At 47.2% G+C, this 22,828-nt stretch overlaps 1 pseudogene; it reads right to left on the minus strand.

The window, feature by feature from the left end:
- Positions 1-528: 528 nt before the first annotated feature.
- On the minus strand, positions 529-729 carry LOC120855238 (annotated as a pseudogene).
- Positions 730-22,828: the final 22,099 nt, after the last annotated feature.

Raw genomic sequence — 22,828 nt, forward strand, 5'->3', positions numbered from 1 at the left:
GCAGCCCTTGGGAAAACTCAGAGTCTAAGCAGTCCCCTTTGGGGCTCGCTGCAGCACCCTCCCTCCCTGCCCTTCAAAATGCCAAGCCTCTTATCTGGGGAGGTACACACATCTTTGGGGGCTTTGCAGGCCACTCAGAGGTAGAGAATCCAGCTGTCAATGCAGGAGATGAGGGTTCAGTCCCTGGTCTGGGAAGATCCCCTGGAGAAGGGAATGACAACGCAGTCCAGCATGCTTGCCTAGAGGGTTTCACGGACAGAGGAGCCTGGCAGGTACCGTCCATGTGGTTGCAGAGTTGGACACGGCTTAGCGACTAAACAACATGCCTTTTGAGGTGGCTGCCCTTGGGAGTGAAGCACATTCGTGCCAGAACCCTGTCTCTGTGGGCCTCAGGGGAACCTGACTCCCGAACTGGGCTCTCTGAGGACAGGGTCTTTGAAGATGCTCCCAGGGGCCTTGGCCCTCCCAGCCACACGTCAAAGCTAACCTTGACGCGGGCTGCACGGTCCGTCCCTTCCCCCGCCCACCCCCACTCAGACATCATTCCCTCCCTCTTACCCTCCCAAAGGAAGAGAAGAAATGATCATCAAAGGCTAGTGGCCGCTGGAGAGGCAACACCAAGAGCCGCTCCACGCTCGGGAGAGAACGCTGCATCTCCTCATGGCCTACACGGTCAGAGAAACTTCTCCAGTAACCAATCACAGACGTGATGCCTGAAAGCATAGTCTTACGGTTTGTCTTCTTGTTCCTGGAACCATGGATCAGTTCCGGAAGGAACCTCAAAAGGTCATCTGGGCAGCTGTGCCTCTGAAGACCAACCTGGACCAGACACATCTCCTCTGTCTCTGAAGGTGCCTATGAGGGAAACGCCGCTGATGCGCTCTGGATAAGAAGCTGCTCTTGAAAGGCCTTGAGGCAAAGGGGACCTGTCAGGAACTCCTGCCTTGGGCAGCCTGCAGTGGGTTCCCATTTATGGAAGGCCACTGGGCACTGCGAATCACAGGCTTTAAAATAGCTTCATCCCACATAGTTTCCGAATAAAATGATCCTAAATAAACAACCAGACAGCTGAATTAAGATGCACTTACAAGGTTGTAGATAACAAAGAAAGAATATAAATGAGCTATGTGAGGATTTAAATGCATGGCGGTAAATGCAGGCAGCACAGACCATTAAATACACCCATTAAAAAAATTTTGGCTTGACAGAGAAAGACAAATATCATATGATATCATTTACATATAGAATCTTAAAAAAGCGATAAAAATAAATTTTTATACAAAACAGAGACAGACCCACAGACGTTGAAAAGCAACTCATGGGGGAAAAGCAAGTCAAAGGGGAAAAGAGGGGGAGGGATAAATCAGAAGTTTGAGATGAACATATACACACTAGTGAACATAAACCAGATAACCAGCAAGGACCTACAGAAAACAATAGTCAATATTGTGTAATAACCTATAAGGGAAAAGAATCTAAAAAAAGGATATATGTATGTATACTAAATCACTTAACACCTGAAACTCACACAATACTGTCAATCAGCTATACTTTGGTATTAATTAATGAAAATAAAAATAAGTAAAAAGTGAAAAAAAAACTTGGCTTGAGAGAGTATTTATGACGTGGAGACACACTCAAAACATAACATTAAAAAGCAGGTCATAAAATAGAATGTTTACTAGTCCATTTTTTATTTTTGAAGGAAAATACAGAAAAGATGAGAAGCACGTGTAGTAAGATCTCAATAACGGCTTCTTTGGGAGGTAATATAGGTATTTTACCCTTCATTTGCATAGCTGTACTTTCAAAGGCTTTGCAATGAATACAGGTAAGTTTTAACTTTTTAATTATACCAGTGATGCACAAATATGGAATTCGGGGTGACATCTTCGAATGAAACACGTAAGGTCAGCAGGTCTCTAGCCACCCCCCGCCCCAGGGCCCATCCTGTTCCGTCAGTGACCACGTGAGGAGTTCAGTCTCCTTCCTTCGAACCTTTTTCCTATGCATTTTGCACGGGTGTATGTGCATTTAACACACTTAGAAATAGGCAGCATTCTTTCAGGATTTTGCTTTCCCATATTAGGTGTTACAATGTATGTACCGTACTGATACGTAACTTGTTTTGCTTTTTCACTTACCCACAGACCTAGGAGGTCTTTCCGTGTTGGTGTAAGATCTGTGCAGTTATTTTAACTGCTGCACAGTATCTCCGTGGTGGATCACAGCTTGTCTGCCCGTCCACAACTGATGGATATGTGGGTTGTTTACAGTCTCTGACATATAAACACTGATGCCTTGAAATCCTCACCCAAGCTGGCATACGTGCAGGTACATACACACTTCTCTAGAGATTTCTTTTTTAAAAAAGTTTATTTTAATTGGAGGCTAATTACTTTACAATATTGCAGTGGTTTTTGCCATACATTCACATGAATCAGCCATGGGTGTACATGTGTTCCCCATCCTGAACCCCCTCCCACCTCCCTCTAGAGGAGCTTTCTAAGGAACCAAAGCTATAGTCATGCACATTTTAAATTTAAATAGGTAACCCCAAAGTACATTCCAAAAGTAAGATTGCCTGTGGATTTTCCCACTAATGGTATTTAAGGTACCTGCTCCTTGCCAATACATGACCTCATCATCAATCTTTTAAATTTTTTGTAAGAAAATAGGATTATTAAAGGTCATCCTGTTTGACCACCACCATCTGACACTTGACTGGACCTTTACTGTCCTCCACGCATCCAGCAGCCTTTCTCCCTCACAGTTCTGCACTCAGTGACCTGGGTGGCTGGGGTCACGTGTCTGAAGGCTGGGCGAGGAGTGCGAGTGGGCTGTAGAGGAGAGGGGAGGTCCCAGAAATGCAGGAATCATTTCCCATCACCAAGCACCACACACGGACTATTGGTCTACCTCCAGAATAAACGTCAGCTCTGCCTGCCTCTTCTGACTTTGTCACCACCATTCGAGACCCAGGCATCCTCATCCATCACATAAACCCTGAAACTGTCTGCCATTGGCCCCCTCTTCCACTCTTGCCCTTTCAATCCTGTTCGTTTCCCACCCAACAGCCAGATGAAGCTTTCCTGAAATGTAATTCAGATCCTGTCACTCCCCTGCTCGAAGGCTTCCAATCGCTTCCTGCTAAACTGGGAATTATACCCCAGCCCTTTTCCAGGGCTGCAGAACCCTGCACCCTCTGCCCTCCCCACCTCCACTGACTTCTTCTCTGCTCCCACCTTGCTCACTACTGACCAGACACACGGGTTGCCCTTCTACTCCACAAAAACCCCCCAACTTCCCCCAGGGACTCCAGGGTCCCTGTCCACCTTGCTCCCTCTATCAGGGACACTCTTCCCATGCTGACGCCCACTCACCTTTCAGATCTCAGCTTAAATGCCATGCAGTCTAAAATGGGTCTTCCCCAGCTTGTTCTAACTTTCCACGTTTTGCTTTCATGGCGCCCATCATAACCAAAATGCAGAAGCTTACCTGTGTGCTCGTTTCCGATACTTCAGGTCCGTCTCCCCACGAGACTGGGAGTCCGTGGGCGTGGAGTCTTGTCCACCGTTTCTTTCCCGTATCTCAGCACCTAGCGCCGCGCCTGGCACATACGATCAATAGATGGCTTGACGAGGAGCGAATGCACGGATGGAAGGACGCACAAGAAAGGGGGAGGGGAGGCATCCTAGGAGCTGGGGAGGAAAGTTGGGGGAGTCAGGAGGTGCTCAAGGGAACCCTTGATCAGGAAGGAGCCCGGGAGGTGAAGGAGGCCTGGAGGTGGCTAAGAGGATGAGCAGCCGATGGAACCTTCTGGCTGTCTGCTCTTCTGGGATGTGGTTCTCTCTGTGACCCCAAATCTCAGTAAAAGCCTGTGCTGCTCAGATGAGTGGCACCTTGGGAAGAAGTTAAAGGAAGACAAGTTGCTCCTGAGTCCAGGTGGGGCTAGAGAGACAAGGACAGCTGCAGGAGGCGAGTCAGAGACACACACCCCTGGGAACCCTCAGGGACTCAGTCCAAGGGGGGACAGCGTGGGTCCCCATGGTGGGGGCTCACTGAAGGGAAGAGTGACCCCACCCGGCTAGAGGAACTTGGTGATTCCATTATCCTACCAGGCTCCCCATTTCCTTCAGAGGAAAAGAAGATTAAGGAAAAAAACAGGAAGGACCAAGAATGAAGTGACTGGTTCCTCTTAGAGGTGGGTGTTCAGGGGAAGTGAGCCCGAGCCTTGGCCTCAGCTGAGTTCTGGGTTCCAGTGCCAGACCCTCCTCTGCATCAATAATGTGGGCAGGACAGTCACTGCCTTCACCCAGGTGTCAACAGATGACACGAGATGACAGACCTCAAATCTTGGCTCTGATTGATGCACTTTTGACTCCATTCACAGCAGGGGAGGGGAAGGGAAGGCACAAGCCCAGTGCCAAGAGTGTGGAGCCCTGGTAACTGCACAGGTCATGAGGCCTGGCAGCCAACCCTCCCCCCGTGCAAACTCACTCCTGGGCTAATGTTCTGCTTTAATCTTGACAGCTTGAAATCCGTCATTTTTGAACAAGGGACCCTGCACTTTCATTGTGCACTGGGCTCTGCAAATTAAATTATGTAGTGTGTGAGTGTGTGTGCGCGTGTATGAGAGAGAGAGAGAGAGGAAGAGAGAGACAGAGAGAGAAGGATACTGCTGTGAGTGATCAGCAGAGAGATGAAGTGATGTTCTCATCAATGAAGCGATGCTAATTGACGGTAACACCCACCCTATGGGACCGGGCCAACACCACACACCAGCAAGCTGAGACATCGCCTAACAATAGCCCCTCAGTCCTAATCGTTAACAACCAAAACAACCCCTCCTAGACTTTGGGCTGGTACCCACACACCCCCACACCTGCAGGCTGAGGCCCAACACCCAGCGGTGCCAGGTCTGGGCTCCCTGAGAATTTTCCCAAGGACTCAACCAGCGCTGGAGGCTGTTTGCTGGTGTTTCTGAACAAGAGGCACGCAATGCGCTCGCTCCCACAAGTGCTGCCTGAACTATCCTGTGGGCAGCCTAAATGACGAGTTTACCTCTGGACGAGATGGTGAGCTCCCTGAGGGCAGGAGCTGGGCCGGCATCGTCTCGCTGTTCCCGAGGCTGGTTGCTGCGCCTGGAGCACAGTGGGTGCTCAGCAAACACATGCCAGCATCATGTATGTCGTTCCGCAGACACTCATCCTCTGAGAGTGCGGCCGCAGACGAGATGAGCATAAGATAAAGGGATACGTAGAAGTCTGCGGTCTGAGGACATCCCCGGTGCTCCGGAGGCTAAGACTCGCACTCCCAATGCAGGGAGCTTGGGGTGATCCCTGGTCAGGGAACTGGATCCCACATGCCACAGCTAAGAGTTCACGCGCCACAGCTAAAGATCCTGTGAGTCGCAAGTAGGACCTGGCACAGCCTAAATTAATAAATAATTTTTTGTAATTAAGAAAAAAATTTTACAGTCTGAGCAAGTATTTGGACTCTTACTAGCAGAGGCTGTGCCTTCTGCAGTCTGGGACTCACTGCTGAGAAGTGGGAACAAGGAAGGGCTTCTCTTTCTAAATCCACTTCTAAGTTGCTGCTTCAGTGTTCAATGCCTGCTCCAAACAGGGCACTTGGTGAAGAGGAGTGAGAGGCCCCTGACAGTGTCAGCAGACCTTGGCTCTGATCCCACTCAGCTCAGTGCCCTTGGCCAGACTACTCCCTCCCTGGACCTCACGTCCCCCTCCACCAGGCGAGCTTATTGGATAAGGGATGCGTTGCCTGTCCAATATGGCAGCCGCTTGCTTGAAATGCTGCTAGTGAGACTGAGACACTGAATTTAAGCTTTTGTTTTTAATTAACATGAATTTTAAAACTGATATACAATCAGTCATTGAAGAATTAGAATCATTTGGAACAAACGAATTTCAGGTTTTGGTTTTGACACAGAGGTTTTAGAATTTATTTTTGTTACCCCTCCCGCCCCCCCAAAAAAACCTTAAACAAAAAAGTATGGGTCTTTCTGAGTACAGGTGTTATCTTAAACGGCTGAATTATAAATAATCTCTCTGGTCAGGTTCACAGCTAGAGTTGGGGCTGATGTCCCACCTTCATTGTAAATTTGATAAAAATCTAAACACAGATGAAATGTTTCTGAAGAAATTTTAGCATTGGAAGAGATGTAATAAGTGTAAAATACAGATTTTGAAGACTTAGTATGAAGAAAGAAGGCAAAGTATCGCATAACACTTTTTGCATTGATAATAGAATAGGATGAGCTAACTTTGGCCACCTGATGCAAAGAGCTGACTCATTTGAAAAGAGCCTGATGCTGGGAAAGATTGAAGGCAGGAGGAGAGGGGGGCGACAGAGGATGAGATGGTTGGATGGCATCACCGACTCAATAGACATGGGTTTGGGTGGACTCCGGGAGTTGGTGATGGACAGGGAGGCCTGGTGTGCTGCGGTTCATGGGGTAGCAAAGAGTTGGACATGACTGAGCGACTGAACTGAATGAGTTGAATAAAAGACATTATGAAAATTAATTTCCCCTGTTTCTAGGTTCCATTTTTATTATGGGCACTAGAAAACTTGGGACAGGCATATGACCAGGCCTGGCCAATCAGAAAAGAGCATCCTCCCTTTGACCACAGTGATTGGCTCAGATATGGTGCATGACCACCCCATCAGCACCAGTGAGACACCCGTTTGATTACAAGCTTGACAGCGAGTCTAGCAACCTCCCTGGAATTGAGGGGGGCGTAAGATGGAAGCCTAGGCCTGAAGGCAGCCCTCCTGCCCCTGAAGGCAGGAGAGACCAGCCTGCCTTACAAGGAAGGCAGCACAAAGAAAGGAGGACGGGAGAGAGGCCAAGTCTTGCATCGCAAGTCAGGATCTATCCCTGGGAAAAAACAATTCCTTTTTGCTTAAAGCAGTTTGAATCGTAATTCTGACCCCGGAATCATGACCACCACCTAGACACCAATGATTCCCCTTAACTCAGGCTCAAGTGACTGTCTTCTAAAACTGCTGGGCTAGGGACTCCCCGGGTGGCCCCCTGGTTGGAAGAAGGGTACATGGGTTCAGTCGGGGCGGATTCCATTTGCTGTGGGCCTACTGAACCCTTGTACCGCAACTCCCGAATCCAGCCTCTAGAGCCTGCCAGCCCCGACAACTGAGACCCAGCCTCCCAGAGCCAGTGCTCCACGACAAGGGGCCCACCGCAATGAGAGGCCCACACACCGCAGCTAGAGTAGCCCTTGCATAAGGAAGACCCTATGCAGCCCAAATGAAATGAAATAAATTCATAATAAAGTTTTTAAAAAATAAATAAAACCATGGGATGCTGTCCTCAGTTCAGTTCAGTTCAGTCTCTCAGTCGTGTCCAACTCTTGTGACCCCATGGACTGCAGCACGCCAGGCTTCCCTGTTCATCACCAACTCCTGGAGCTTGCTCAAACTCATGTCCACCAAATCGGTGATGCCATCTAACCATCTCATCCTGTCGTCCCCTTCTTCTCTTGCCTTCAATCTTTCCCAGCATCAGGGTCTGTTCAAATGAGTCAGCTCTTCACATCAGGTACCTAAAGTATTAGAGTTCCAGCTTCAACATCACTCCTTCCATTGAACATTCAGGACTGATCTCCTTTAGGATGGATGGATTGGATCTCCTTGCAGTCCAAGGGACTCTCAAGAGTCTTCTCCAACACCACAGTTCAAAAGCATCAGTTCTTCAGTGCTCAGCTTTCTTTGTAGTCTAACTCTCACATCCATACATGACTACTTTTGTTGGCAAAGTAATGTCTCTGCTTTTTAATATGCTGTCTAAGTTGGTCATAACTTTCCTGCCAAGGAGTAAGCATCTTTTAATTTCATGGCTACAGTCACCATCTGCAGTGATTTTTGAGCCCCCCAAAATAAAGTCTGCCACTGTTTCCACTGTTTCCCCATCTATTTGCCTTGAAGTGTTGGGACCAGATGACAAGATCTTAGTTTTCTGAATGTCGAGCTTTAAGCCAGCTTTGTCACTCTCCTCTTTCACTCTTATCAAGAGGCTCTGTAGCTGAGGCTGTCCTCGACCCTCTCCCAAACCTGCCTTCTCATATGTGCAGCCTCTTCTCTCCCGGCCACTCTCACCCTCCCGTCAGCTAGAATAACTTGTAGTGACACGGACCAGTCTCACTTGTCTTCCTGCATTTTCACAACCCTGCGTTTCCCACTGCTTGGGAGATCTCCTCTCTCTCAGTCTCCACCCCTACTCTACCCCCTGCCTCCTAGGCTCTGGCAAGCTCCCCATCTCTCAAGCCTCAGCTGCTCTCGTCAAGGTCACTGATGGCCTCTGTGCTGCCAGGCCCAGCGGGCACTTCTCCGTCTTCCTCTTGTGCAGCTTTGACCACATTCCACACAACTGTTCCCATCTTCCTGAAACTTTTCTCTTGGCGTCTGTGACACCTTATTCTCCGCCTCCCATGTCGCTGACCACTCCTTCTCCATCTCTTCACCCGTTCCTTTATTCTTTCATGCGCTCCTTCAACAAATACTTACTCAGAGCCTACTGCTTGCTGAGCCCTGTGCTAGGTACTCGGCAGTCACAGAACAAAGCCCTGCCCCGTGGAGTCTATATTCTAGGGCAACAATCCTTTATTGATTCTCCACTTCCGATCAACCTCCAAATATTGGCCGTGTGTGTGTGTGTTAGTTGCTCAGTCGTGGCTGATTCTTTGTGACCCTTAGACTATAGCCTGCCACCAGGCTCCTTGTCCATGGGATTCTCCAGGCAAGAATACTGGAGTAGGTTGCCATTGCCTTCTCCAGGGGATCTTCCCCACCCAGGGATTGAACCCCAGTCTCCTGCAGGGCAGGCAGATTCTTTACCATCTGAGCCACCAGGGATATCTTGTCATTTCCACCCTATCCAGTCTTGTGGCTTTAAATTCCATCAATGTGTTGCTGACTCCCAAATATTTATCCCTAGCCCTGGCTATTTGCCCTGAACTCCAGACTAATAAATCCAACTACCTACTTGATTTACACTTAGATATCTACAGATTGCATCAAGATTAATGTGTTGAAAACAGAAATGTTTATTCCCCAGCTCTCAGCCTGAACCTGTTTCTCCACCACAGTCAATGGCACCATCACCTACCCAGTTGCTAAAGAAGCCTAGGAGTCATTCTGATTCCTATCTTTTCTTCTCACCCTGCACCCCATCTAGCTCTACCTCCAGAAGGTACTCTGGACCTGCCCACTTTTCTCCATTTCCTCTCCTACTCCAGGTCACCCTCCACCATCCCTGGACCAGTATTGTGATGACCTCTTCACTGGTTTTCCTGTATCCACTCATACCCATCACCCGCATCTCCCCTTCTTCACCCCGTAGCTGGAGCAATCTTTTAAAAATGTAAATCAGATCACATCACTCCTCTTAAAACCTTCCATCAAGCAGCATGGGAGAAGACATTTGCAACATTTATGAAAGACAGTGGATTAGTAACTCGAATATATAAACAAAGAAATTTTTTAAAAAGAGAGCCTTGTCAAAAAAAATGGACAAGGGATATGAACAGCCACTTCACAAGAAACTCTAAGAGCTAATAAACACAAAATTACATGTTTAACCTCACTAGTAATCCCGGAAACACAAATTAAAGCGAGTTACCATTTTATACCCAAAACACTGTCAAAATTTTAAAAGGCTGACAATATCAACAGTTGGCAAGGATATAAAGAAGTGGGAACTTTCAGATGCTGTTTATGGGAATATAAATTAGGATGCCAACTTTAAGCAGCCATCTGGCAACTTCTTGTAATGTCGGAAATGCACAAACCCATTAATTCCCCCATTTCAGAATCATTTGAAATAGTAAAAAAATGGGATGAAACCTAAATGTCTATCAATATGAGAGTGAATAAATAAAATACGACATTCATGTGCCCAAATAATTCTATAGAGCACTGAAAACAAATTAACTAAGTTCACTCAACATCTCTCAAGCATTTTTGGATGAAAAAAAGGCGGCCATAAAATTTGCTCAGTCGCTCAGTCGTGTCCAACTCTTTTCAACCCCATGGACTAACCCACCAGACTCCTCCATCCATGGGAGTCTCCAGGCAAGAGTACTGGAGTGGGTTGCCATTTTCTTAGCCAGGGGATCTTCCCGACCCAGGGACTGAACCCGCGTTTCCTGCATTGGCGGGTGGATTCTTTACCACTGAGCTGTCTGGGAAGGCATAAAAAGACTGCATGCTTCCATTTACGAAGGTTTAAAATTTTAAACTTCAAAAGAAAAATGGTTTCCCATCCCCCTAACAGTAAAATTCTAATTCCTCCCCAGGACCACAAGGCCTTTGCCATCTGTCTCTTGCCCGTCTCTCTAATTCCATCTCATCCCACTTACTTAGCTCCAGCACGGACAAGGGATATGTCCAAAAAGAATGCTGTTTTCAAGCATTCTTCAAGCACTGCATTTTTGTGCCCACCTTAGAACCCTTCCATAAACGCTTCCCTCTCACTGGTGCTCCCCCTGAAGCAGGCTCCCCGTCACCTCCAGACATTGTGTTTACCTATTTGTTTATACCTTTGTCTGTCCCTACCAGACCATGATCTCCAAAAGAGTAAGAACCTTGCTTCTGTTGTTCATTGGTATATCATGAATGGATGGCATTTTGTAGGTGTTCAATAAATGCTTGTTGAATGAGTCACTGTGAATTCCTTCAGGAAGTCTTTCCTGCATTCCTAGACCAAGAAACATTCCTTCGCTTTGCCCTTCAACAGCTTCCTGCTTGGCCCGCTCAGCTCTTTCCCATTATGACTCAGCATCTCTTGATCTGGGTTCCAGACTGGGTGTCAGGGGAACCTGTGAACATCCTAAACTCTAGATCAAATTTCATATGCATGCGCTTATTACATCTTCTGGAGAAGGTTCTTTGTTTCCATCATATTCTTTAAAGGGTCTCTGCCACAAACACACAGGAAAGTTTTCACAACACTAGGGTTTCACTTGCACTGTCGTCTCACCACATCCTCCAGATCATCGGCTGCTTGAGGGCCAGTCAACCACTGTTTTCACAAACGCCAGAGAAGGGCCTGATGGGTAGTAGATGAATTTCAGTGAAACCTTGAGTGAATGAGTAAAGGAACAAATGCATGTTTTCGGGGTCTGGGTGGTTGTTGTTCAGTTGCTAAGGCGTGCCCTACTCTCTGCAACCCCACGGACTGCAGCATGCCAGACTCCTCTGTCCTCCACTATCTCCCAGAGTTCGCTCGAATTCATGTATGTTGAGTTGGTGATGTTATCTAACCATCTCATCCTCTGACACTCCCTTCTTCTTTTGCTTTCAGTCTTTCCCAGCATCACGGTCTTTTCCAAAAAGTCGGCTCTTCGCATCAGATGGTCAAAGTATTGAAGTTTCAGCTTCAGCATCTGTCCTTCCAGTGAATATTCAGGGTTGATTTCCTTTAGAATTGACTGGATCTCCTTGCTGTCCAAGGGACTCTCAAGAGCTTTCTCTAGCATCACAATCTGAAAGCATCAGTTCTTCAGTGCTCAGCCTTCTTTACAGTCCAACTCTCACGTTTGTACATGACTCCTGGAAAAATGTTAGCTTTGACTATATGGCTTTTTGTCTTCAAAATGATGTCTCTGGTTTTTAATATGCTGTCTAGGTTTGTCACAGCTTTCCTTCCAAGGAGCAAGCGTCTTTTAATTTTATGACTGCGATTACTATCCACAGTGATTTTGGAGCCCAAGAAAAGAAAATCTCTCACTGCTTCCACATTTTCTGCTTCTAGTTGCCATGAAGTGATGGGACTGGGTGCCAGGATCTTGGGTTTTTTAAGACTGAGTTTTAAGCCAACTTTTTCACTCTTCTCTTTCATCTTCATCAAGAGGCTCTTTTGTTCCTCTTCACTTCCTGCCATTACAGCAGTATCATCTGCAAATCTCAGGTTGTTGATAGGTGCCGGGTCTATATCCACTCCCAGTCCCTTTGCAAGGCTGGACCTTGGTTCTGGGACAGAGAAGAGACAGAAGGCCAGCCCCAGAGTGGGGCAGGTGAGGCTCTCAGCACAGCATCCTGGCCCGGCCCCTCCTCTTGCTCACCTGGGCCCAGCCACCCTGATCCGCTACAGGTTCTTCCATCCTTGACCCAGAGCTGGCTGCACCCTCCTTCTCTCTCCTCCTCACCCCGCAAGATGAACCAGCTTTGGTACCAGGGGTGTTGCAGCCAAGACCAAGGCAATCGCCAAGCTCAGGCAGCCCCATGGAAACCCCACAACAAGGCACCAAAACAGAGACCAAACCCGTCCCAGAAAACTCCAGGGGCGAGGAGCGGTGCCTCTCCACCAATGACTTAGGAATCCAGACATTCCGGTGCGGCCAACTGGGTAAGGGGTGCGGGATGCTCGTCTCCTTCCATATAAAGAAATCCAAGCGCCAACATACGTGCTGTCTGCTCGGTGGCCAGGGTCTTTCCCCAAGGCCATCTTGCACACCCCTGAGGTACACGTGTTTCCCTGAGACGTTCATGAATGAAGTCCAGGCAGGCTGGGTCCTCAGGTTATTAGGAGGAATATTTAATAATGCTGTTGGCTCCACTGACGGAGGTCAACCGTGTGCCAGGCCTTGGACGACGTGACCTACATTTTGAAAAATTTAATCCTCACTATGTCTGTATCAGCCCCATTTGACAGAAGAGGAAACTGAGGCAGAAAAGGCCAAGTGGTTGGCCCAAGGCCCCTCGGCCAACGAGTGGCTAAGGCGAGATTCAAATAGGTCACATGAGTCCCGTGACCTTCAGCTAAACCCTAGAGCTGCCGTCTATAAAGCTGGTCACTTGGGGCTACACCTGATTACACTCAGGCCTCCCAGCAACCCTGGCCAGGGGAATCACCATCACTTCCCTTATTTTATTCTATTTTTAAAATTAATTTTTCTTTTATTTTGGAGCATAACTGATTTTGGCTTCCCTGGTGGCTCAGTGGTAGAGAACCCGCCTGCATCACAGGAGACACGGGTTCCATCCCTGGGTCAGGAAGATCCCCTGGAGAAGGGAATGGCAACCCCCTCCAGTTTCCTTGCCTGGGAAATCCTGTGGACAGAGGAGCCTGCAGTGCACGGGGTCGCAGAAGAGCTGGCACCACTGAGCGGCTAAACAGCGCACTGGCTGAGTTATGACGCCGCGCTAGTTTCCGGTGTACCGCCGAGCGATTCAGTTACCTATACAGACGTCCATTCTGTTCAGATTCTTTTCCCACGTAGGTTGTTATAGACTGTTGAGTACGGTAGGTCCGTGTTGATGGCGGATTTTGTATACAGAAGTGTATCTATTAATGTCAAACGCCTAACTTATCCCTTCCCCCAACATTTCCCTTTTGGTAACCGTACGTTTGGCTTCAAACTCTGTGAGTCTGTTTCTGTTTTGTAAATAAGTTCATCCATATCATTTTCTTTAGATTCTGCACATACAAGCGACATCATATGGCTTTTGTCTCTGGCTCGCTTCACTTGGTACAATAATCTCTAGGCCCATTCATGTTGCTGCAAATGGCATTATTATTTCATTTTTGCACTCTCATCCTAGGTTTATTCAACACAGTCCTTTCACTCTCCTCAACGGAGTACAAACACAACATTAGCTAAAATGCCACAAAGTTACAAAACTCTAAAACAGAAAATTTGTAGTCCTGACTATGATGAAAGTCAAAAAAGCAATGTACATGTTGTCAAGGGAACCAGCAAGACCGCCATGAGTATCAGCCAAACAGGGGGTTCTGGGAGGACGCTGCAGAGCTGGCCTTCACCCTCCTCATCAGTTTCAGAGAGAGGGAGACGTGAGGTGTGTGTGTGTGTAACCCCTCATAATAACATGTAAAAAGAGAACCATTTTTAGCAACTAACAGTGATTATTTGACCCTAGAGGTCAAAAGAGGACTCAAGCAAGAATGGCAGCTGCACAAAAGTACATACACCCTTTCCTGCCGGACCCTGCGGGCCAACAAGCAAGGGCATGAGCAGGCCCCAGGTCGTCAGCGGAATGGAAAAACATGCTCTCAGGCTCATCCCTGCTGGCTTTGCCACTGACTTGCCTCTCAGGAAATGGAAACATGCGAGCTTTCCAGCCAGAAAATTTAAGAGCACCTTTGTAAGTAAATCCCGCAGCTGCAGTGCCCGCCCGGGCCTCGGTTTGTCCTGCCTCCGTCCACGTGCCTGTGTGTCGTGCTCCCTCCAGGAGAGGCCGGCGCACAGGACGGTCTCCGCAGAGGCTGGAGAACCCTCGAGAACTAATTGCACAGCGATGTGCTTAGTCGCTCAGTCGTGTCTGACTCTTTGCGACGCCATGGAGTGTAGCCCGCCAGGCTCCTCTGTCCATGGGATTCTCCTGGCAAGAACACTGGAGTAGGCAGCCATGCCCTCCTCCAGGGGATCTTCCCCACCCAGGGATCAAAGCCGAGTCTGCCGCACGGGCAGGTGGATTCTTTACCAGCTCAGCCACCAGGGAAGCACAGCAATAACCAACGCTTGGCCCCAGAGCACTTGGCCCGCACATGCTCGTGGGTGTCTCTCCACAGCCACCATGAGGCCGGCATCACACTCCCACTTTACAGGTTAAAGAGCTGGAAGCCCAGAGAGGGCACGTGAGGTGTCACCCGGGAACAAGGAGCAGAGCAGGGGTCACTTCAGGCCCCTTGGCCTTCTCCTCCAGCCTGTGCCCGTGCGTCAGGATCTGGCCTTAGAGCAATCATGGGTCAGGGATGAGATGAAGGCTTATCGAGGGTGTGTCCCCAGTCCACAGGCCGATGGTCAGGAGCAGCACGTGGACCCTCGTTTAGAGAGAAGTGAAACAGAAACAGACATTCCCCTGGATGTGCTCAAAGGTCTCGACCAGACAACCAGGCCCGGAGGACTTCTGAGAGCCGCACGGCGCCCCCAAATGGGTTCCGATGGGAAACCGGGCAGAGAACCAGGGGCCCCGCCCAGGGATGGCCAGACAGGCTCAAGCCAGGCTCAGGCGGCCCCAGGAACCAGCAGTGGGCCCCCGCCTGCCCTCCTGCTCACTCCTTCTGCTGGGACACAGGCGTGTCACTGGGGAAGCCGGATGCCAGGTAATGGGCTGGGAGGGCAGACTTCTCTCTGGTCTGGGCCAGGCGTGGGGGTGCCGGGCCCGGCGTGGGGGTGCCTGGCCTGGCCCTGCCAGGCCCTCACCAGACAGCCAAGCACAACGCCCCTCTCAGGCAGGCAGACAACCAGCCCTTTCAGTCCCAGGGCAGCCTGGCTGGTGTTCCCCGCACCTCTGTTTCTCCCTAGCTCCTGAGAGTGAATCACCAGGAGTTACGACTCTGGGAACAATGAAAAGGAGCTGGTTTGAGCTCTCGAGCAGACAGAAAGCTGGGTCTGCTGATGAAATCCATGCTGTGGATCCCCCAGGGTCACAGAGCCACAAAACAGAGCCACAGAACTGACACCATGGAAGGGTAAGGCCGGAGCACCACAGATAGTTCGAGAGCTACAAGTTGTTCTGATCACAGAACCATCAAAAGCCAATGTCCCAGAACCATCAATTACTGGAAGCCCAGAATGACCAACTTGGGGAACCAGAGACTTCCAGGACCTTCAGTCCATCAGTTGTCAGAACCCAGCTCTTTTTATTTAAAAAATAATTTTATTTGTTTACTTAGGGCTGTGCTGGGTCTTCATGGTTGGCTTCATGCAGGCTTTTTGTCTAGTCGCGGTAAGCGGTGGGGCTGGGGGAGAGGGCGCCTCTCTCGCCACGGTGCAGGGCTTTCCCGTTGCGTGGCTTCTCTTACCGCAGAGCACGTCCTCTGGGCACTAGGGCCGCAGCCTCGGCAGTTGCACAGGCTCTTGAGCACAGGCTCAGTAATTGTGGCACATGGGCCGAGTTGATCCGTGGCGTCTGAGATCTTCCCAGCCCAGGGATCGAACCTGTGTCCTCTGTACTGTCAGGCGGACTCTACCACTGAGCCACCAGGGAAGACCCAGAACCCAGCTCTTCAGAGCAGGAAACGGCCGTGCTGTCTGAAGCTTCGTTCTGCAGGCGGGGAAACTAAGTTCACTGGTCATGACCACAGATCTAGGGCTGGGACCCAGACCTCGCCACTTCCCGTCCTAGCTCCTTTCCCAGGGAAGGTGGGCGAGGGCAGCGGCAGCCTGAGCTCCTGGACCCTTGGCCTGGACTTGCCCCCGGGGACCGGTCTGGCCTCGTTCTGGGACATTATCCAACACTGTCAGGGCCCCTACAGTCAAGCCCTTCTGCTGTGTCAAGATCTGAGGCTTTGTGATCTCTAGGGTCAGGATGATGTGTTTGGCAAGCCTGGGCAGGCTTGGACTCTCTTAACCAATCCCTCAGTCCCCTGCCTAATATGGGAGAATTGTGCACCCTCATGATTTTGCCTGGGAGGATGCCCAGTGGTGATCACGCAGGAGAGAGAGCCGGTCCTCCTAGGTTTTCAGACTGGGATGCCACTGCCTCGTCGGAGTCACTTCAGTTCACTGTCAAGCCACACAGGGTAATCCTGTCTCACTTCCCCATCACATGCTAGGCTCAGAGAAGTTTCTAAGATAATGAAGACTCTGTGCCCACCTTTGAGGCCCTCGTAGTCCACTGAGACAGTCACATGTATTTTTGGTTATAAGTCAAGGCAGAATGTGATAGCGATAATCACAGAAGAGGCAGAAACGTAGAAGAGCTTTTTGAGAGAGGGGTAACATCTAACAGGAGCCTTTTAGAGAGCTTTTCCTTCTGTCAGTTCCTGACTTCCGCATCTGACTATGATGCAGTAACAAGAATTAGGCTTGCCTTGCCACCTAAACAGCTAGACAACCAACCAAAATATATGAAACAACTGCTTTCAAGCAATGGAAAGCAACTGTGGCGGAATGTGATCCATAAGAGAAGAGAGATAAATATAGTGGGGGTTGGGGGAGAGGGCTGATTGTCCTGGTTTTCTGCCTGGAGTCATACTTCAGACCATGGTCCAAGGAGAGGGAATCCCAAGAAGAACATACCAATCTTGCTGAACTGAGCATTTGGAGTTTGGTGTAGAGAGACACAGCTAGAAGTTGTATGGCAAAGTTCCAGAAAGGAGGAAGCTGTGCAGCAAATGAGCTCCAGAAATCTGCATAGGACCTTCTAGAGTTGTTGTTGAGTACTAGAGTAAAATTCCCCATGACAGAGCAAAGACAAACTGAAATTTGCAAGTGGAACAATTCCCAGAGCTCACACAGGTCAGAAAACATTTGAGTTGCGACCAGCCAGAGTGGTGAAAACTAAGTAAAAACCTCAAATATTCAGTGGAAACTTCACAGAAGTCACGTGTTAGCCATGGGCTACACCATCCCTAGAGTGAAGGCTAGTCCAGACCAGCCATAGCAAGGTTTGAAAACAGGCTTCAAAGGATAAAGATAGTGCGCAAGTAACCTAGCTGCGTGTTACAACAAAGCCCAACATTATTTAAAAGAAGACAACAAAATTGAGACATTCAACTATGTAACAGCCATAATGTCCAGCATCCAGTCAGAAACTGATGGATATGCCCCAAAGCAGGAGACTGTGACCTACGGACAGAAGAAAAATCAACCCGTGAAAATGGGCACAGAAATGATAGAGATGATGGGACTAGATACAAAGATGCTAGAGAGTTATTGTTATTACAAATATTTTAAATATATATATAATCATAATAAGTAGAGGAATGGAAGATATAAAAAAGAATCAAGTAGAACTTCTAAAATGAAAAATAGACTAGGTAAAATGAGAATTTTATCCAATGAGATCAACATTGCAGAAGAAAAGATAATTGACCCAAATGTTCAATACAGCAATATAACCTACCTAAACTGAAGCCCAGGGAGAAAAATAGATGGGAAAAAATAAACAGAGCTTAATGATCTGTGATATGACATCAAGTGGTCTAACATGCGTATAATTGAAGTCCAAGAAGGAAAGGAGAGGAGAGAGAAAGAGAGAAAAAGACAGACAAAAAGAATACATTTGAAGAAATGATGGCTGGAAATTTTCTAAATTTGAGAAAAATTATAAATGCAGAGATTCAAGAATGTCAAAAAACTCCAGTCAGGATTAACATAAAAACCCCACACCAAGATACATCATAGTCAAATTGCTGAAAACAAGTGATAACAAGACAATTTTAAAAGCAAACAAAGAAAAAAGGGCAGGTCATATACAGAGAAACAATGATAAGAATTTAAAGCATTCTCATCAGAAACTATGTAGGCAGGAGACAGTGGAACCTCTCCAAAGCACTGAAAGAAAAAGAAAAAAGCTGTCAATCTAAAATTTTATGGCCAGCAACAATACCCTTTAAACAATGAAAAGGAAATAACTTCTTCACAAAAGGAAAACAAAAGCGGAGAGAATTTGTTACCAGCAGACCTGCACTACAAGAAATGGTAAAGGAAGCTCTTCAAGTGACAGGCAACTATTCTGGATGGAAACCTGAACTGAAATAACAAGTAACAAACAGAGATGAAACACATGTGACTTCGCATCCATTGACTTCTTTGAAAGATAAACAAAAATAACAGTGTATAGTGGTGTGTGCAATATATATAAAAGCAAAACGTATGGCAACAGTATCACCCAAGGGACACAACAGGACTGGAAATCTACTGTTAAAGACAACGTCTTACTCTCTCTGCTTTGGTGGAGTTGCATTGTATCAACTCAGCTAAGCTGGAACTGTATTCTTTCCCTGTAGAGTTCCAAGTCAGCACAGGTCACTAGAGACATTTTATACAACATCTGGTGGGTACAGTGAAGCAGCAACCACTTGCTTTTTTTTTTTGTCACTCTAAAAATTGGTGCGGGGACACCAGGTGCAGAGCGTAACTTGCTGTAACTTAACTGCTGGGTCACCTTGTCACCACGAGGCAGCAGCTGAGCCCACAGCCCCTGCAGCTCCTGCTGGATCATCGTGCAGTTTCTCCGAGCCCTGGCCCAGGTGTGCTGAGACTGAGAAACCCCAGTCTCTCCTCTAGGTCATACACATCATCAAAGATGAGAGAGGACGTGTGGGTGCTGGTTTGTTCCCGCTCCCCTACTCTTCCCCCACTTCAAATCCGTCTCCCGCTCCCAATTTCTTTCCCTTCACATCCAGTAAATATACCAGCACTAGGCACGAAGAAACCAGCCTTTTAGAAACTGTTTAGCCAGCTCCCTATCATTGCATAAGATCAAATTTCTATAATAAATCCCTTGCTAAGTATCACTCTCAGTGGTTTTGTTTCTCTGTTTGAATGCTGACTAATAAATATGCAAAGTATTCAAGTGTTATGTGATTAAAGATGCATATAATTAACCCCAAAGCAGCCACTGAAAAAGAAAATAGGGATTTCCCTGGTGGCCTAGTGGTTAGGATTCCAGGCTTTCACTGCCCCAGCCCTGGTTCTCTCCCTAGTTGGGGAGCTGAGATCCCACAAGCTGTGCAGTGTAACCAAAAAAAAAGGGAAAGAAAGAATGAAAATAAAATGGATTATAAAAGATATATAACCAGGCAAGGGGAAGAAAATTAAGTAAGAAAAAAGAGATGGGAAAAATAGAAAGCACATAGCAGAACAGTAGATTTAAACTCAATTATATTGATACTTAAATGTAAATTATCTAAACTCAGACAAAGTAGGCCTTCAGAACAAGGAATTTTACCAGAGATTAATCAATGAGAAATGGATCAACTAATCAAGAGACTACATTACTCCTAAATATACATGTGCCTAATAACAGAGCTTCAAAAATACATGAAGCAAAAACCAAGAGGAGAAATAGACAAATCCACAATGAGAGCTGGACATTTCAATACTCTTATAATTGATAGAACAAGTAGACAGAAAGTCAGCAAGGATACAGAAGACGTGAACAGCACTGTCAAACAACTTGACCTAATTTACATTTGTACAACACTCCACCCGATAATGGTGTACACTTTGTTTTCAAGAGCAAATACTGGGCCATACGATAAATATCAACACACTTTAAAGAGATGAAATCACCACACGGATGCTGGAGGGGGAAACAAAGATAAAGGGATGTACAAGGTTTTTCTTGTTTTGTTTTTTTTACTAAAAGAGAAGAGAAACTTTCCATATAATGCAAATGAGTCATCTTTTCACTGCTTGCAAGTGATAGCCGGGGATTACTGCAGTGTATTTTAAAACTTAACTCCTTTCAAATCAGGCCATGTGTCAGAAGGGACTTCCAGGCCAGGAGAGCATGTGGTTGGAGGTCTGGACAACTTTTCAAAGGGAGGTTGCTGGTGATAATGACTTGAGTCACGAAACAGGCCTGCAAATAGCTAGTGCCCTGAGCTCCTGTGATAAACCCCACTCCTACCTCTTGGGTGTCCATAGCTTATCAGTACGTCCATAATCAAGCCAACAGAATAACACCGGCCCCCTAGAGCTCCCATCTTTATCCCTCCTTCTCAAAGCTTCTATTTCTCTTGAATTATCCGTCTTAGTCAACAGCACCACTCAGAGATCTGTGGGTAGTCGAAACTCCTGCTTTCTTTTTCTGTCCCCAGAGTAAATTAATCAGAGTCCTCGTGAGTCTTTTTCTCCACTAATCACTTGAACCGTATTTTCTCTCCCCCTCATCCCCAATGCCAAGTCCAAGCCATCTCACGACTCGCCGTATTCTCTCACTGCCCCCAAGCTGCCCCAGGCCATCTGCCTTACTCTGCTCTGCCCTGCTCGCCAGCGGGATCCTAACGTCCATGTGCTTCATGTTCTAAAAGTCACACAAGAGGGGACTTCCCTGGTGATCCAGCGGTTGAGAATCCATTCTCCAGGGCAGGAGATGTGGGTTAGATCACAGTCAGAGAACTAAGAACCCACTCGCTGTGGGGCAACTAACCGTGAGGACCGCAGAGAAGACCCATGCAGCCAATTTCTTTTTCAAGTCACACAATAATGCGTATTTCTCAACAGAAGATGTCTAATACAAGGAAGCAAAACCCAAGATACATTGCTTAATAAAAAGAAGTGAAGGCGAGTTGTAATTTCCCACCATTATCGCTCAGTGCTAACCATTGCAAATGTTTTGGAAGAGCTACCTTGCAACTCTTGTCTAAACATTCATTTATATTCCTTACACAATAGGATTGTACTAGACGTTCTATCAGGGGAGCCCGGTTTGCTCAGGACAGTCCCCGTTTTAGCCCTGAAGATCTTGCACCCAGGGAAAGCACTCAGTCCTGGGCAAAGGGCGATTGCAACTCTGCCACATAGTATTTTAGGGCTTCCCTGGTGGATCAGACGGTAAAGAGTCTGCTTGCAGAGCGAGAGACCTGGGTGTGATCCTTGGATTGGGAAAATCCCCTGGAGAAGGAAATGGCTACCCACTCCAGTATCCTTGCCTGGAAAACCCCATGGACAGAGGAACCTGGCAGGCTACAGTCCACGGGGTCCCAGAGAGTCAGACACAACTGAGCGACTTCACTTTCTTTTCTTTAATATATTATTTTAATATAGTAACAGCTTGCAGTGTTAGTAATAGACAACTTTATCTTCATTTTAATGACTGCAGGGATTGCAGCATGTATCAATGTCAAAAGGACCTTTTAAAGGTAAAACCCACATCTCTTCCATTTTCTAGCTTTTGATGCACCCCGCAGTACACAGTCGTGAGCTTGAAAGTGGGAGAAGGGAGATGGATTTCAGGAGATACACAGAAGAGCCACTGGGTGCAAAGGAGAGAAAGTACCAGGATTTCTGTTTATATGTATTTTTATTTCTGCTGGGGAAACTGAACAACCACACGCAAATGAATGGAACAGGACCACTGTCTTACACAAAAATTAACTCAAAGTGGATTATAGATTCCAACATAGAATGAATGGTTTCAAGTTCTGGTTTTAACTTCATGTGTTTTATTACGTGAGTCTCATGTTGCCTTAGACTTTTTGTAGGTGTGCTACCTTAAAAAGTGATCTTTGGACTTCCTAGGTGGTCCAGTGGTTCAGAATCCACCTGCCAACGCAGGAGACGTGGGTTCGGTCCCTGGTCTGGGAAGATCGCACATGCTACAGGGCAACTGAGCCCACACTTAGAGCCCGTGCGCCACAACAGGAGAAGCCACCGCAAAGAGAGGCCCACGTGGCCCGACAGAGAGCAGCCTGTGAACCACGGCTGGAGAAAGCTCACACGCAGCAACGGGGACCGGCACAGCCGAAGACAAACAAAATCCAAAAACGATCTTTGCTGGCAGTTCTTTCCAAAACATCATAATCAACCAAATTATATTAAATAATTATTCACAAGGGAAAAAAAGACTTGAATGTAAGACCTAAAGCCATACAACTCCTAGAAGAAAACACAGGGGCCGAGCTTCTTGACCTCAGTGTTGGTGATGATTTGGCCCCGAAAGCAAAGGCCAGAAAAGCAAAAATAAACAAGTGGGGCTACATCAGACTAACAAGCTTTTGCTTAGCAAATGAAACCATCCACAAAATTAGAAGGCAACCTACCAAATGGGAGAAAATTTTTGCAAATCATATACCTGATAAGAGGCTGATATCCAAAGTGTATAAAGAACTCACACAATTCAATAGCAAAAAAAAATCCAATTAAATGCTTGTATTTTTGTGTCTTATACATGATACATTCGTGTGTATATGTATATAATTTATTCATGAATAAATCTCCATATAATGGACCTTTTGTGTGTGTGTATTTTAGAGCATGATCTTAAAAGTTGGGGACACTGGCCTCACTGATAAAATATTAACTTTTTAGCAGTTCTGGAATATCCAGTGCAGTTAAAGCTTTACTGTTCCTCTGGCTTCATAGACCACCTA

This window comes from Oryx dammah, unplaced genomic scaffold, assembly GCF_014754425.2.
Source record: "Oryx dammah isolate SB20612 unplaced genomic scaffold, SCBI_Odam_1.1 HiC_scaffold_27, whole genome shotgun sequence".
NCBI classification, from domain to species: Eukaryota; Metazoa; Chordata; class Mammalia; order Artiodactyla; family Bovidae; genus Oryx; species Oryx dammah.